Here is a 17,716-nt window from a genome sequence, read left to right as displayed (position 1 = left end):
ATATATATATTTCAAAATGATTACTACAATATAAATACCATCTTAATAGGGAAAGGGGAAGGAAATGTAGGCCTCTTAGAGGAGGGTAAATGATTTTTAGGAAAGATGAGTGGGCCCTTAGAAGGGTAGATGGGAGGGAGGGAGGATAGTTTGTGATGAAGTTTATGTGTGGTATCCACTTCTTGTCTCCTCTCCTGTGACAGGGGTCAATCTTTCCTAGATGGTAAAACTCTGTGGGAGGACCTTCATGACAGTTTAGTTCCTATGGGAAGATGTGTCTTTAGGGCAAAGAAGGGGCGGTTCAGAAAAAGCCCTTGCGTGCATTCGCTGGTTTTCAAGTGCCTGTAGCTCAGAATAATCACTGTACCAAAGCTGCATATTTTGGGGTAGGGTGTCCTGAACTTCTACAGTCATACTTCAGGGTGGCATATTCTTTATTCCTTCAGGTACATTGCATGAGCATCGATGCCAGGCCAGCAGGCACCCACAGGACAACTATCTCATGGCTAGCTGGGACATTCACACCACAAAAGCAAAGGGACTAATGCTGCCTGAGCAGGGGAAGAGAAAATATCTGTGATGAGTTGTTCTTGATGATTCCAAGACACAGAAATAATTGTGGAGCAGAGGAACTTTTCAGGGAACTGGAGTTTCCAAAATGGAGAGTGCGGTTAAGTGGGTTACATGTACAGGTAATGGTGATTGACAGTGGAGTTACTCCCATACGTGAAGAAAACAGGTATTTATGTATATATACATATGTCTATGCATATCATTTATCAAGGGAAGAGGAGTCAGGATGGGGTAGAAAAAAGAGTTTCTGAAAGGAGAAGTTCTGGAGATTTATCACAGAAAAATAGCCCAATGGGCAGGGGCGTAATGGGTGACAACTATTGGTAGAAATTAAACATCTAAAACATGTTCTGAGGTTATAGCACTGCTCCTCTTGATGACTGTCCAGTGAGGCTTACTTTCCACCTGGTTTTGTGCATTTGGCTGGGTGAACTTGAACAACCAAAGCAAAGCGACAGATCCAGAATTTATAGGTTTGGGCTAATGTCCTCTTCAATTCCATAGAGATACCTGCTGGGGAAGTCATAGCCTGGAGTTCATGCTGGCTCACCATGATCCAGTGTGACTGAGAAAAACGGGGCTGGAGTGCATTGGGGAAAAAAAGTCTTGAAGAATTTTGTACATCCTGTCATGTAGTACTGAAGGAATTTGGGAGAAGTTACATCCTGTCATGTAGTACTGAAGGAATTTGGGAGAAGTTACATGAAGTTACATGTTACATGAAGAGGAAGAAGAGCTAAACAAGCAAACTGAAAGTAGCTTGGATATCTAAGAGGAAGAAAGGTAGTGCCTGGAGACAGCTGTGGTAAAACTTCCTCCACAATTACATTTTCTTCAGAACTACTGGGAACACGTTGTAGATATTTTAAAAATAAAATTTAAGGAGGAATAAATGAAAGTTCGAGCCGTCCTGAGAAAACTTGTCCATGGCTGTGGGCTAACAGGATGGTAGTGAAAAAGCAGAGTTGAAGATAAATTTTGAATGTGAAGCTCCTTTCACTTGACAATAGTATTGAAAAGCCATGGTAAAAAGTAAATTAGATGCTGACTTGTGAGCTCAGATTTGGATTAAGAAAAACTATTTTCTTAAAAAAAAAAAATACATGGTACCCTTTCCTGGTAATGAGGGTCTTAGAAACATTTTACAAAAAGCCCACACAGGTACTATGCGCTACTCTGAAGTAATTTTTCTGTTTGTCTCAACACTGTTGTCTCTCCTCTGGTTTGTCTTCCCACTTGTGTTCGGTCATGAAGTCAAGGATACTACTCCATTGCCTGCCATCCCAGAGCAGAATGTCAGGTCATCTGGTTCCTCTTCCCCAGATTCCACCACAGCCAGACTTGGGGCTTCCAGTCCTCGCTGCCTGCTGTTCCCACCACCAAGAACATCATTGCTTTTGTTCTGTCTACACTCCATTTTTCCTCACCTTGGTCCTTTCTCTTTCTTGCTGCTAGGTTCATCTCTGCATAGGAACAGTTCATGGCACTCCTCTGCTCGTAACCTACAGTGGCTCCTTCTGTCCACTGAAAGAAACCCAAACTCTTTGGCCAAGAATGTAAGGTCCCCCCTTTCTACACTACCCAGGGAGGGGTCCATATGGTGTTGTTCTGCATTCCCATCATAACTTAAAGAGAAATGTTCACAATGGCTAGAGCCCTTGATGTCCTGTAAATGAAGGAGGAGGAGGGTGTCCTCAAATTCCTTGCAGCAGGACCCCACTTAGGTGGCACAAACCTTGACTTCCAGATGGAACAGTACATCTATAAAAGGAAATGTGATGGCATCTGAAGAGAACATGGGAGAAGCTTCTGCTGGCAGCTTGTGCCATTGTTGCCGTTGAAAACGGCTCCCGTCAGTGTCCTATCACCCAGGAATCCTGGCCAGCGAGCTGGGCTGAAGTTTGCGGCTGCTACTGGAGCCAGTCCCACTGCCGGCCACTTCACTCCTGGAACCTTCACTAACCCGATCCAGGCAGCCTTCCGGGAGCCGAGACTTGGGGTGGTTAGGATCCCAGGGCTGACCACCACCCTCCCACAGAGGCGTCTTCTGGTAACCCCCCTGCCATCACTCTGCGTAACACAAACTCTCCTCTGCGCCGTGTGGACATTGCCGCGCCTTGCAACAACAAGGGAGCTCGCTCAGTGGGTCTGACGTGGTGGACGGTGGTCCAGGAAGTTCTGCACGTGCGTGACGCCATTTCCCGTGAACACCCATGGGAGGTCACGCCTGATCTCTGCTTCTACAGAGAACCTGAAGAGGTTGAAAAGGAAAAGGCTGTGAGCAAGGAGGAATTTCAGGGTGGATGGACTGCTCCAGCTCCAGTGAGGTCACCGCTACTCAACCTGAAGTCGCAGACTGGTCTGCAGGCGCAGCGGGTGCCCTCTGTGCCTGTTCAGCAGTTCCCTCCTGAAGCCTGGCGCTCTCAGCCTGCCGTGCGGACCGGTGTGCAGCTCCCACTGTTCCGGGCACTGAGTTGGTAGGAACAACCCCGGAGTGGTCTTAAGCTGCCCCTCCACAAAGGCAAACAAAATGGAAATAAGGTTAACAGAAAATAAAAAAATTTCGAAAAGTTAAAAAAAAAAAAAAGTAAGGTCCTCTACTGCCCCTTGAAGAATTTAAAGACCCGTAAGAATACTTTTCAGCTGCATCTCCGACTGTCTTTCTGCACACAAGTTTAGCTCTGGCCCAAACCCACCAATTTCTATGATATGCTGGCTTGAAACTTTTCCTGATTGTCATGAAGTAGAAGAGAATTCTACTTCTTCTGAATTCTCACAGGACTTTCCTCATGCCCCTTTTGTATGGCGTTAGCCCTGTTTTACATTGTCTTATAATTTACAAGGAATGTGTTTGATCTCCACTGGACAGAGTCTGAGTGGGTCTATACGCCTGTGTCTGTCATCTTTGTATCCACTTCGTTCATGTTTTGGACAGAATAATCCCTGAATAAATATTTTAGATCAATTATTTCTGGTGGGTGCAGCTGGGAATATTAGACCAAAACTAGGTTCACTGGTCCAACTCTGTGATAGAATTAAATCTAGGGTTAGTCTTGAAACTAATGTATTGTTCAGATCTTTTAAAAATCAGGCCAAATAAGGGATTGGCCTTTAGCTCTTAGGGCATCCTTGAAAGGACTGGGCTCCCTCAGGTTTTTCTCATCCAAACCTCAATTCAGAAGAGTGTCAACATCTTGACCTACTATGTCTTATCCTTCGAGTTTCCTTACAAACAATTTTACTGAGTCCTAGAAAAGAAGCCCTAAAGCTGAATGGCCGGAGATATCAGAGTATGAATTATAATCAAAGATTTGCTATTTATTGGGTTCTGGGCTTTAGGTTGGGGCCCCTTTGGATTCCACATGTCCTTTCTGACAGTAATGCCTATTGCGTATGTGATGACCATGTTTGTATATTTCCTTTTAGTTACTTTGCTTCTCTGTTAGTTCAGGAATGTAAGTGAAGAGGCAGGAGGAGGGGTTGAGGAGCACAACTGTATGATGGTCAACCAGATCTCTCAGATGAAGTTAGAACAGGTGGGAGATAAGCTCCAAATGGCCAGGACCAAGCTCTTTTCTTCAAGTGGGGAAGTAGGGTCACCCTTTCTTTGGTGTGACTCATGATGTGTAGCCAATGTGCTGGCAGCTTCTGAGCGCTGGGCTCATGGCTCTGCTCATCTCTCCCCTTACTTGGTCAACTCCTCTACACTTATGGTTTCTGCTGGTTTCATCAGTGATCATACATCTATCTAGCATCTACTTTTAAAAAATATTTTTTAATGTTTTTATGTATTTTTGAGACAGAGAGAAAGCATGAGCTGGGGAAGGGCAGAGGGAGAGGGAGGCAGGATCTAAAGCAGGCTCTGCACTGACAGCAGACAGCATGAAGCAGTGCTCAACTCATGAACCATGAGATCTCGACCTGGGCCGAAGTCAGAAGCTTAACCCACTGAGCCACCTAGGTGCCCCTCTCTAGCACCTACTTGATGCAAAGTACTGGAGCAGGTATTGCAAGGAAATAAAGAGGAGTTACAGGCTCTGCCTTTTAGAAGTTTGTAATGTAACTGGGAAAGGAGGCATGTGTCAAGTTGAAATATGCATGGGAAATGTCAATAATAAAAAACGACATTGAGCATGTGACATAATCATAAGGGGAACCCAGCTACAAAATATTGGTGGTTCAGAGGATTAAATTCACACACACATAAAGAAACACTGTAAACATTGAATTAAGCCACTCTTCTTTAGGACATGACCCAATTCCCAGAAGTTTTTAAGCTTCTCTGAAGAACCCAATAACTAGCAAATCTTTGATTCTAATTCATACTCTGATATCTCCAGCCATTCAGCTTTAGCGCTTTTTTTCTAGGACTCAGTAAAATTGTTTGTAAGGAAACTCGAAGGATAAGACATAGTAGGTCAGTAGCAGATATTAAAAAGTCTCAGAGTTTCAAAATTTTAAAAATATTTTGTCCAAATGAACAGGTATCCATTCTTGTATATTACAAATTAAACCTGGAGCATTTACTTGCTTCTGGCCAGAAAAAGATCCACACATGACTATTAATAGATGTAACAGTCTGGTGTGAAGGCCATCCACCAAGAGGTACTAATTCTCCAACAAGAATGTCCAAGGCGTTCAGTTGACTACCAAAATTAGAAAGGATTTTTTGAATTTAAAATGACTGGTACTTATGAAGAAGTCATAAAATCTATAAAAAAACTATCATTCATGCATCTTAATCAACAAACCAGGAAGCAGCAGCCGCAGCCTGAGTTCTAAAGTTGGAAGCCCTAAGGGTTTGTGGTTCGACTCTGGCTAGGATGCCTTCTGAGTATCCTAAATCACTCTCTCTGAAATAATTATCCTAATGTTACTGACTTGAGGAACATGGAGAACTGAGAAAAGTAGAGACAAAGGAAGTGTTGTAATTATTAGTGAGCCTAATTCTGACATATTTAAAAGGAACCACAAATGTTTCACTGTTTGAAGGGAATTTGCAGACATCTGTCCTTTAGGAGCTAGGCATCCTAGTTTTGGATTGTCTAGACCTACAGTTTCACTGTGCTGAACATTTTTTTTTTTTTTCCTGTTTCCCTCTGTGCGATTTAGAATGTGGCCATCAGCTGAATGCACATTTCTTTCTTTTGGAGATGCCTGTTCTGACATCTGTCCCTCTAGTTTGCCTCCAACCACCACTCCCTCCACCTGCTACTGATTTCACTTTGTTTGCTTCCCTCCCTGGCTCTTCTTCCTCCTCCCACCCCTAGGTGAGTGATCCCAAGGAAAAAGGAATCCCCTAGTTTCTTGTCTTGGGCTTCTTGATCAAGCCTCATTGATCTCTTGGTCATCCTACCTCTTCTGGGTCTCCATGGAACAACTCAGCTTTGCCTTGTCTCTCCTGATAGATACATTAGCCTAGATCACTTTTGGTGCAGCTGAGAAAATGCAATAATTCAAAGGGAATTTTTATTTAAATTTTTTATAAGCTTTATTTATTTTTGAGAGAGAGAGAGCGCACACTCATGAGTGGGGGAGGAGCAGAGAGAGGGAGACACAGAATCCGAAGCAGCATCCAGGCTCTGAGCTGTCAGCACAGAGCCTGACACGGGGCTCGAACTCACGAACTGCGAGATCATGCCCTGAGCTAAACTTGGACGCTCAACTGACTGAGCCACCCAGGTGCCCCAAGGGAATTTTTGTTTAAAAAAATAAAAAGAGGATAAGATTTTTTTAAAAAGAAGATATTGAATTAATAGATTCTAGATTTTGATCCTGACTTAATCACCGATTTGCCTAGTTAGCATAATTTCTGGATTTTTCTTCCTGGATCCTTTTCCTTTGTGCAGGCCAGCCTGGGGGTAGATGCGAGTCTCAGCTGTCTGGCTTTTTTGTCTCTTACAGATTCTGGGTGACCTTGCTGCTGAGTCCAGGAAGATTGAACTATTCTTGATCTTGTTTTGTTTTGTTTTGTTTTGTTTTGTTTTGTTTTGTTTTTGTAAAGTCGCTCACCTTGACTCTAGTTTGTGTTTCTCAAGGACTCAAGAAGTTATTTTATTAAAACAAAACAAAAAAAACAACAACCCAACACTTTTCTCGATTACTATCTTAAAAACTTTTTTTTAAATGTTTACTTATTATTGAAAGACAGAGTCAGAGTGTGAGCAAGGGAGGGGCAGAGGGAGAGGAAGACACAGAATCCGAGGCAGGCTCCAGGTTCCGAGATGTCAGCACAGAGCCCGACACAGGGCTCGAACTCACAGAGTGTGAGATCATGACCTGAGCTGAAGTCGTACGCTCAACGGACTGAGCCACCTAGCTGCCCCTTGATGACCATCTTTAATCCAGGGCTGTGGTTGGAGGCATACAAAGCAAAACAAGATAATTGCTGAAGTAGCTCACAGTTTAGCGAGAAAGAGGGACAGCACCCACATAGTTGCAGAATGGGACAAAAACTTTTGGCAGACATTTGACTTTTTTTTCTTTTCCTAACATCCAGACCTCCTTTTTATTCTTGAGGATCTGCAATAGGTTGCAATTTCATGCTAGGCAAGGCCTTCCTCCACTTCATATAAACTATAGAAATTCCTTCATGCCTCCAGCAGGAAAGATGCAGACATGTGACCATGCTCAACCAATCTAATGCTCCTGCCTAGGATTTTGAATAGTAGTGGAAAGAGATAAAGATACAGGAACTGCTGAGAAATGTTTTTAAGGTGGTGGCTTCAGTACTGAGTCCAGAACCTGCATTTGGTTCTAGCCTATTTACCAGTGTTCTCTAGACTTCTAGGTGTTGACACAAAATGAACAAACCTTTTAGAATCTCTAAAAGTAAGAGGGTTTTATTTGAGCCCGAGTGAGGACAGTTGCCAGGAAACACACTTTTCATAGGGAAAAAGGTTCTCTGGAGAATGAACTGTTTTTAAAGGGTTATATGCTTTTTTTTTTTTTTTTTACATCTTGTGAAAGCTTGAAAGATTATCGATTAGCATATAGGCAAGAATCACAAGTTTTAATGTTAAGGAATGCAGGGAGTAGTAGCATTGATCAATGTTTTTATTTTATTTTTTAATTTTTTAACGTTTATTCATTTTTGAGAGACAGAAACACAGCATGAGCGGGGAAGGGGCAGAGAGAGGGAGGCACAGAATCGGAAGCAGGCTCCAGGCTCCGGGCTATCAGTGCAGAGCCCGACTTGGGGCTCCAACTCACAAACTGTAAGATTATGACCTGAGCCGAAGTTGGACGCTCAACCGACTGAGCCATCCAGGCGCCCCACATTGATCAATATTTTAAGGAGAAGATGGTTTTCCTTTAGACTACTCATTTACAAAGTAGGTGCATGATGTATGCTTGGTGGGCCATAAATTAGGCTTTTGGTTTAAACAGTTTATGTACAGTCAAGCTGACTTAGAAAAATCTAAAATTACTTCCCGTATATTTCAGGCCAATAGAGGGTTTTTTTTCTTTCATCACAAGTACTTAGTCTCTTCCAATGTAAATTTATTTTCTCCTGAAATTATTTAGAATGTTTTTTTAATGCTTAAAATAAAAAAAAAAACTTTTGATACAGACATTAATAATGAGGAATGTGATGCAGACAACCAGTCCTCAGAGAGAGAAGAAAAATGAAAATTGGGAAGAGTCTGGTAAAAATTCCATTAGTATTAGTTAATCATGGACAACTTTTAATATTGTAGGGGTCTGAGGGCAGATGACCCCAAGATGGGCCACTTTGTCATGCAAATTATGCTGAGCTGAAAATAACCAAAACCCAAAAGACTCAGGAAGGAATTTTGACCTCCCCCAACCCTCAACTACCTGAAAGAATTTAGAAGAGGAGCTGCTCCAGGAAGAGAGCTATCACCATAGATAACTGCATTATGATATGAACTAGGTATGGTGGACAGAGAGGAGCCTAGCAAGAGCTGTTTGATCAAAGTCCTCTCTCTATCCCATTGTTTCTGAATGGTCCAGCAAATATCTGTTTACCAAACAATTTGCTCTTTTACACCTTCCTGTAAATTGCATTCCTTCCCTCTGAAGTGCCGGGCCCCTACCCCTATCTCTTCAGCTCAGGATGATATGTATACCTCATTTTGTCTGTCTTGTGGATTCCCTTATGTTTGAAATTAAATTTCCCCCTGTTAATCTGTCTCATGTCAATTTAATTCTTAGTCCAGTTATACTAATCTTGAACGATAGAGGAAAGTTTTTTTCCTCCCCAGCAATATGAAGTGGCAAATACTAATTAACTTATTGTCCATTGTTACCTGCATTGAAGCACTCATTGAAGACAGTATTTGGGGGACCATATTACTGAGAATGTGAAGGTGTGAGAACTCAAGAGTAGTGGTTGGAATGGGTTCTTCTAGAAAATCTAAAGAAAGAAGAATGATAAACCCAAATACACAAGTCCTCAGCTGAAGGCAGAGATTTCACTCCTTGACTTTCTGTGACCCTACTTAAAAACAAAACAAAACAAACAATCTCTTACCACCTAAAGCTGCATGGTTGAGGGAGCCCAAAACCAAATTCAAATTTATGTTGCTGAATTACATTAGTCAAAGCTACAGTTTTGTCAAGACTTTTACACAAGTAGCTTTCAAATGTTTTTGACCACAACCCTTACAAGACCTATTTCTTACATCATGATCCAGCATGCACACACACACACCTCTCAAGACAACTGAAAAACAAATGTCGTGAAATAATAGTTACCTTTATTATAATCAAAGTATTCTTCTATTTTTATTCTATCTTAAAAATTCTGCTTATAACCCAAAAAATGGAAAAACATTGTGTTACAGAAAGAATTAAAATGAGGAAGTGTGGGAAGATGTGAAGGACTCAGAGAGGTAGCTGGCCTCCCAGACTTCAGAGAGACTTCCTTGTCAGTCAAAACAGCTCAGTTTCTCATGTGGTGAAGGGAGGGGACGTACTCTCACTTGAAGATGCTGCAACTCCCTCCCAGTGGGAAACCAGTTCTTCTCAGGCCTTACCCACTCACCACCATCTACCCCCCTCAACCCCACAGGTCCTTAACTCTAAACATGTAACTAGTATCAGACCTCAGCATGCCCCAAGAGCCTGATAAAACAGTTAAGTTGGGAAGGGGAGGCCTCCATAACAAAGAATTATAGGACTATTAATTTCTGTCACCAAAATACTAGAGAATGTATGTGGAAATAAATTCTTGATGGGATGCTTCCCAAACAAAGAGGAAGAAATCTAATTTTAAATCAGAATGAGTTTGTTGAAAAGACTTGGCTTACCAGAGATTCTGGGATCAGTGTACTAGTTTTAGCAGCTGAAAGTCATTCCAATTTTTAGCTTGATTAGTTGACCAACAAAAATGGGGCTTCAACAGCAGCTCCCATCAAATGAAACTGAGATACTAAAAATCTTTTGTAAGCAGGTACAGGAAGGAATTCAAAGAGTTAGGGATCCTTGAGTGACTTTATCATGTATAATCTTCCAACCACCAGCTAATTATGCCCCCTCAGGAAGACACAGAGGACCCTCCCTTTGCAATTCCTTGAGAAATACATTATTGAAGGGAGTCCTGGGTTATTGAAAAGCTTGTTAGTGACTGTTATCTGAAGGCCAGAATTGCTTGAAGAGATGTTGTCATCGAAATGGGTCTTTGATTTCAGTGGCAAGATGAAGTTGAAGAGGCCCCATCCAAATGCAAACTGTGAATTTACCATGGTAAACAGCAGATGGGGCTTGGCAGTATATTCCATTCAAAATGGAAAAACCGGTTGTTGCCCCTTGCACCCCTACCATTAAGAAAGATAACAGCCGATATTTATTGAATATTTACACAATGTGCCAATCACTGAATCCTCATAACACCATGAGGTAGGTACTCCTATGATCTCCATTTTACAGGGGAGCAAAATGAGCCACAGAGGTTAAGAACCTTGCCCAAGATCTTGTGGCTACTAAATTATGGAGCTAGGATTCTATTTGTGGGCTGCTTGACTCCACAGTCCATACTATATAGTATCCAAATGTTTGACTTTAAAGGCAACCTATGCCCAAAGGTGGATTTGCCATGAAGCTATTCAAGATTAAGCTTCTGGTACCCTCCTCTGCATGGGCTTTTTCTGAGGCTTTGGGAGGGCCCTAGGAATGTGCTTATGTGTTTTTTGTAAAATTTGCAAAAGATATTTTAACTGCAATTCATTATGACTGCTATGTTTTTTACTGTGACTCCTTCGTCTCACTCTCCTGTGTGTCCGGTGGTTTTGGAGGGGCTGTGAGCATTTTTAGGACCAGGGTAAGGGGAAGTTAAGTTGGGGATTCATTTTGTTTAGTGGGATCTATTTCTGTGGTTTGTGGCCACTCTGCTGTATCCCATCTAGGGTGCCAAAATACATTTAGTTGTCATGTCTCTTTAGACTTCTTCTGGCTGTAACTATTTCTCAGACTTTCCTTGTTTTAGATGGCCTGATAGTTTTGAGAAATACTGGTCAGGTATTTGACAGAACGTCCCTCAGTTGGAATTTTTCTTATGGTTAGATTGGGCTTATGTATTTTTGTTTTGGAGAAAGACCACAGAGGCAAGAGGCCATTGTCATTACATCATATCAATATACTTATCAACATGATTTTTCACTGTTGATGTTGATCTTGATCGCTTAGCTGAGGTAGTGTTTGCCATGTGTCTCCACCATAAAGCTAGTTTCTTTTCTGTCTTTCAATACTATAGTCTTTGGACAAAGTCCCTATGCACAGCCTATCCCTAAGGAGTGGGAAGTTGTGCTCCTCCCCCTTGAAGACAGACTATACAAATTATTTGGAACTCTCCTGCACAGGACGCTGGTCTCTTCTCTCTAATTAATTAATTAATTAATTAAATTATTTACCTCTATACATATAGACTCTTGTATATTTATTTTATAGTTTGGATTGTAATCCAATACTTTTTTTTTTTTTTTTAATTTTGTGACCCAAATTGTTCCAGCTTTGGACACTGGGACTGTTTCAGTTGGCTCCTGTGTCCCTTTGGCATAAGTAAGCACTTTCTTACTCTGTGGCAGAACCAGATCCTCAAAGCTCTTATTTTCAGTCCTAGAAACAGCCATTTCTCCAAGGAGTCGTAGTTCCTTTTACAGGAGAAACCACAATTTGGAGGTTAGGTGTTCTTTGTGCTGCTGGGGTGTTATTGCTTCTACATGGCATGTTTAAAAAAAATTTTTTTTTAATGTTTGTTTATTTTTGAGAGAGCATGAGCAGGGAAGGAGCAGAGAGAGAGGGAGACACAGAATGGGAAGCAGTCTCCAGGCTCTGAGCTGTCAGCACAGAGCCCAACAAGGGGCTCGAACCCACAAACCGCAAGATCATGACCTATGCTGAAGTTGGATGCTTAACCGACTGAGCTACCCAGGTGCCCCAAGATGGCATATTTTTTAAGGGCTACAGACTAGAAGCATCATTGTCACTTGAGGACTTGTTAGAAATAGTCATAGGGGTGCCTGGGTGGCTCAGTTAGTTAAGTGTCTGACTTCGGCTCAGGTCATGATCTTGTGGTTAGTGGGTTTGAGCCCCTCATTGGGCTCTGTGCTGACAGCTCAGAGCCTGGAGCCTGCTTTGGATTCTGTGTCTCCCTTTCTCTCTGTTCCTCTCCTGCTCATGCTCTGTCTCTCTCTGTCTCTTAAAAAGAAATAAAACATTAAAAAAATAAAAAAAAAAAAAAGAAATAGTCATAGGCCCCAGACCCACTGAATTAATATCTACAGTTTAACAAGATTGCCAGGTGATTTATATGAGTATTTAAGTTTGAGAAGCACTGGCCAAAACTCAGCCTCACAGTCCCAACTGCAAGGGAAGCTGGAATTGTGTGCCCAGAAGAGGGGAAAAAAATGTAGCAAACATACTGTGCTGTCTCTATAATTGTCTACTCAAGTATTTGCTCAGTATTGGTGATTTGTTTGGATAATTTATGCTTGCAACACCTGTTTTATTTTTGTTCTTGCTCTTCCATTATATATATGCATTGTTGCACTTTTGCTTATGTGGGTTTTATATATATATATATATATATGTATATATATATATGTATAAAGCATAAAACATTCATTCGTTTATTCACATACTTATTCATCAACTATCTGCTATGTTTCTGACACTGTTCTGAGTGCTGGGGTTACACAGTAAAAAGATAAACATTCTTGTCTTTAAACAGCTTTAATTCATGTGGTGGAGGGCATTGGGAAAAAAAAAATGTATGTGTTAGGTGTGGTTAACTGTTATAAAGAAAAATAAGGCAAGTCAAAGGGGTAGAGAGTAACGGAGGGAATGAGGGAAGATTGCTGACTGAATAGGATGACCAGGTCATCTGAGTAAAGATCTGCACGAAGTGAACAAGTGGGGTCTGTGGCTATTTGGGGACATTTCAGGCAAAGGCAATACTAGCAGTGGTCTTCTTAATAGCCAAAAACCATTTATATTAAAAATTTCCATCTAAGTTCCAAAGTCCGGTATCAAAATATTCAGGTGTTGAAAACTTTTGGATCTTGGACTGAGTTTTATTTGTTTCCATCTGGATTTTGGGCAACATATAGATCCTGCTATGGTGTCACGGCTGTTTTGTCAGTAGTGCCTGTGAAATGTTAATGCTCCTCTCATAGGCCATGAAGGACCATACTACAGCCATTCTCAAGCTTTTTCATCTTAGGACCCTTTACACTCTTAAATACTATTGAGCATCCCAAAGACTTTTTGCTTATATGGGTTATATGTGTAGATATTTATTACATTGAACATTAAATCTAGGAAGTATTTTGTTTATTAACTTGCTTAAAAATAACCCATTACATATTAACATAAACAACAGGCTTTTTATGAAAATATGTTTTTCAAAACAAAACCAGAATTTAATGAGAAGAATGGCATTGTTGCATTTTTGCATATCTCTTGGATGTCTGGGGTAATGGAAACCAGCTGGATTCCTCTGTCTGCTTCTGCATCCAAAGTGTTGCAACGTCCCAGGTCACATAGCATCTGGAAAACTTCAATTTATACCTGTGAAAGAATATGAGTAAAAAGGACAAATAACAGGTTAGCATTATTACAAAACAGTTTTGACCTCACAGACCCCCCTCCAAATGTCTTAGGTACCTCCAAGAGTCCCAAAAGCATAGTTTGACAACTTTTCACTTACCATATTCTAGCCTCAGTACTCCACCTTGGGTGAGCCATTAAATTTTCTGTGCCTGAATTCCTTCATTTTTATTTTTATTTAAAAAAAATTTTTAAATTTATTTTGAGGGAGAGAGCGAGCGAGCAGGAGAGGGGCAGAGAGGGAGAGGAGAGAGAGATAATCCTAAGCACAGAGCCTGAGGCAGAGATCCATGCCACACCAAGTGCTGGAAGCTTAACCAACTGAGCCACCCAGGCGCCCCCTCCCCACCATTTATTAAAAGGGAGAGGGTAACACTGCTTACCTTGAGGAGTTGACATGACACTCACTTAGAGCTGTGTCTGGTACAGATAAAACTCAATAGTCATTAGCACTATATTTAAATTAAAAAAAATATATTTATTTATTGTTGACAGAGAGACAGAGCATGAGCGGGGAAGGGGCAGAGAGAGAGGGAGACACAGAATCCGAAGCAGGCTCCAGGCTCTGAGCTGTCAGCACAAAACTCTACGCAGGACTCGAACCCACAAACGGTGAGATTGTGACCTAAGCCGAAGTCGGATGCTCAACCGACTGAGCCATCCAGGCGTCCCAGCATTATATTTAAATACAGAAGTTGATTATGACTTTTTTTGAGCTGTGATATTTTTCACAGACAGTATTTCATTTTGTGCTACTTCCTTGGTCAGAAATTCATCCCCTGATTAAAATCTTCTGGTTATGGAAAAATTAGGCACAGGTGCCAAAAGTATTAAAAACTCACACACTGCTGTTTTCTTTTTTTGAACAAGATTTTTTTCCCTCACTGTATTTTAAGGTCCATTAACATTTTTTTTTGTATTGATAATCTCTTTGTGATCAGGACTGGGGAAAACATGTCCTCCCTCTACCCAAGAGAAATATGCCTGTACATGATTCTTCAAACACAGATTTCATTTGCTATTTTTCCTTGCCAATGATCTGAATTCCTGAGAAGTCCAAGAACAAAACTGCCTTCGACCACGGTAATAGTTGCTTAGGGATCATTGACCTTCAGTGCTTCTGTCGCTTAGAACCATTTGGCATATTTGATATAATTGTCGTGAAAGCAAGGTGAATTTGAAGTGCCAGTCAAGAACATTAGCATAGCACGTTGATCGTTCCCCCACCATGTTCAGATTGCAGCGATTTCTCTCTGAATTCAGGATGTTTGGCATTTGCAGTCTGTGGTTTGATTTCACCATGTGAATTAAAATGAAAACGCTTCACGTCACGTAAGCAACAGATGTTCTATGTGTGCAAAGTTGTGTAGTCTTGTAATAACTATCTTAAATGTGAAAGAACTTCAAACGATAATAATACTAGGTTAATCCAAGAAGCATTAGCAGTCTCCTCCTCACCCACCCTGAAAAGGGAAGCATTTATGTAACTAATTAGTTTACCATAGTAAATAATCCACTGACATTTATAAGAAGCATTCCTATTGGAGCCTCGAGTAAATATTATGTTACATGTTAAACTATAAATAGGATGAATTGTGGTCCCAGGCCCAGGTTTAAAATGCTACGGAAAATAAATGAGCTCCATCTGGGTAAAATGGGTGTTACACGTCCTCCATACACAAGTGTCCAATTGCCCAGCTCGGGTTCCCTATAGCTGTTGTGGAAACTTGACGATTCATCTCACTTTCCAGCGCAGCTCTGCAAGGTAGCTAAAAAAGAGTGAATGTTTCTCTTGGGGGAAAAGAAAACATAGAAGAGGAAAGAAAACAAAGTTTGTAACTGACTTATGGAAGGCGATTCTCTCTAGCTTTAAGTGAATGGTGAAAACAGCATTTCCTACATAAGGCAATTTTGAGTTTCTGCTTGCAGCTTAGATGATTTGAAAAGTTTATGCAAGGAAATCACGGTGCTCCAGATCATTTTATTACACTTTATCTTAGCCTCGAAGATCTGTGCATTTAGTGATTTTCTTCAAAGCTGCACATCAGGTATAGCAAGAATAAAGCCCAGGGTAGAAAAGTGGATGATGGAACAGGATCTCTACATAGAGAAAGCTTCTCAAGGCCAGAGATTTATGTGAAGCATAAAGCTGGTGCTCCATTTAAGGAAGGCCTAATTAAGAGGGAGCGAGGAGGGGAATAGAAAGGAGAACCAGTATTTTTAGGGCTCACCCAGGCATAGCCAAAGAAACAGCTGCCTTTCCAGAATATAAGAAAGCACTCACTTGCCCCATTCCTGAAATTCCTACCATGAGAGCCAGACGTTCAAATAAAATCTTTCTCTGTTGAATGGTCACGTTCCTGTGTGTGGCAACATATTGATCCATTCAACTCATTGATTCAACATTTCTTCTGACTCATGAATTTTTCTGGAAATGTAAAGATGTCAGAAAAAGAAAAAAGTTGTTTTCTGTCTTGAAGAAGTTCACAGTCTAGTGAAATAGATAAGAAAACAAATGGTGACTGTCTTAGTCAGTTTGGGCTGCCATATCAAAATACCACAGGCTGGGTGGCTGACACAACAGACATTTATTTCTCGAAGTTCTGGAGCCAGATCAAGGTGCTGGCAGATTCTGTTCCTGGTGAGGCTTCTCTTCCTGGTCGTGTCTTCATGTGGCAGAGAGAAAGAGAGAGAGAGAGAGAGAGAGAGAGAGAGAGAGAGACATTGTGCGTGCACTCTAGTGTCTCTTCCTCTTTCTATAAGGACACAAATCCCATCCTGAGGGTCTCACCCTCATGACCTCATCTGTACTTAATCATCTCCCCAAAATCCCACCTCCAAACACCATCACACTGGGGGGGGGGTGGGTAGGGCTTCAACATATGAATTAGGGGGAGAGACACAAACTTTCAATTCACAACAATGACATTAGTGGGAGATGATTAGGTTCAGATAAGGTCATGAGGGTGAGACCCTCATGATGGGATTAGTATCCTTATAAGAAGAAGAGACACTAGAGAGTGTGTTCTCTCTCTCTCTCTCTCTCTCTCTCTCTCTCTCTCTCTCTCTCACACACACACACACACACGCACACACACACACACAAAGACAAGGGCAGGAAGAGAAGCCTCACCAGGAACAGAATCTGCTAGCACCTTGATGAGCCACCCAGTCCGTGGTATTTTGATATGGCAGCCCAAACTGACTAAGACAGTCATCATTTGTTTTCTTATCTCTCTCTCCCTACTTCACTAGACCATGAACTTCCTTAAGATGGGAAACATACTTTCCTACGTCTGAACAGTTTAATAAGAGATACAAGTAAACAGTCCAGTGTAATGTTGTAAGTGCTGTTAGAGGAATACATCATATTATAGGAACGTACTATAAAAGCTATTTGGAGGGCACCTGGGTGGCTCAGTTTGTTAAGCGTCCGACTCTTGATCTTGGCTCTCAGGTCATGATCTCATGGTTTGTGAGACCCAGCCCCATATTGCAGTCTGTGCTGACAGCAGGGAACCTGCTTGGGATTCTCTCTTTCTCTCTCTCCCCCACCCCCCCGCCACGTCACAGCACCTCCCCTCTCAAAATAAATAAATACACTTAAAAAAATTTAAAAAATAGAAGCCATTTGGCCAAGATGAAGAGAATGAATAGGAGAATGAAGAAAACAGAATTTTAAGATACTTTCATCATATACAACTGTTATATTTTTATTTTAAAAAATGTTTTATTTACTTTTGAGAGAGAGAGAGAGAGAGCGCGCGAGCAAGTGGGGGAGGGGCGGGGAGAGAGAGGAGACAGAGAATCTGAAGCAAGGTCTGAACTATCAGCACAGAGCCCCATGTGGGGCTGGAACTCACGAGCTATGAGATCATGGCCTGAGCTGAAGTTGGATGCTTAACTGACTGAGCCACCCACGTACTCCATAGCTGTTATATTTTTAGATTTCTACTTCCAACTAAAATCATTTTAATATTTTTTGATAGAAAAGGATAGTTAGGTGATTACCTAAATTATTAAATAGCTGTACTACAGATAATGCCCACCTACGTGGTCCTGTGCTTTGGGG

General features: G+C 41.4%; 2 long non-coding RNA genes and 1 pseudogene across 2 annotated transcripts in view; all 3 read left to right on the top strand.

Moving 5' to 3' along the window:
* LOC121038109 (uncharacterized) overlaps window positions 1–14,182 on the top strand; it is a 130,367-nt gene extending 116,185 nt beyond the window's left edge. Inside the window, exons 2-4 of the long non-coding RNA XR_005794163.1 lie at window positions 447–692; window positions 9,428–9,431; window positions 14,140–14,182. This is a non-coding gene — a long non-coding RNA (uncharacterized LOC121038109). The remainder of the gene's footprint in view (window positions 1–446; window positions 693–9,427; window positions 9,432–14,139) is intronic.
* LOC121038108 (40S ribosomal protein SA-like) lies at window positions 1,830–3,382 on the top strand (annotated as a pseudogene).
* A 38-nt stretch (window positions 14,183–14,220) lies between the features above and the next one.
* LOC121038328 (uncharacterized) lies at window positions 14,221–15,990 on the top strand. Its single transcript, XR_005794295.1, has 2 exons — window positions 14,221–14,256; window positions 14,586–15,990. It is a non-coding gene; the product is annotated as an uncharacterized LOC121038328 (long non-coding RNA).
* The last annotated feature ends 1,726 nt before the right edge of the window (window positions 15,991–17,716 follow it).

The sequence above is a fragment of the Herpailurus yagouaroundi genome, unplaced genomic scaffold (genome assembly GCF_014898765.1).
Source record: "Herpailurus yagouaroundi ecotype Mexico unplaced genomic scaffold, PumYag 165, whole genome shotgun sequence".
Taxonomy (NCBI): Eukaryota; Metazoa; Chordata; class Mammalia; order Carnivora; family Felidae; genus Herpailurus; species Herpailurus yagouaroundi.
The sequence above is the reverse complement of the archived record's forward strand: the minus strand, read 5'-3'. Positions and strand labels throughout refer to the sequence as shown.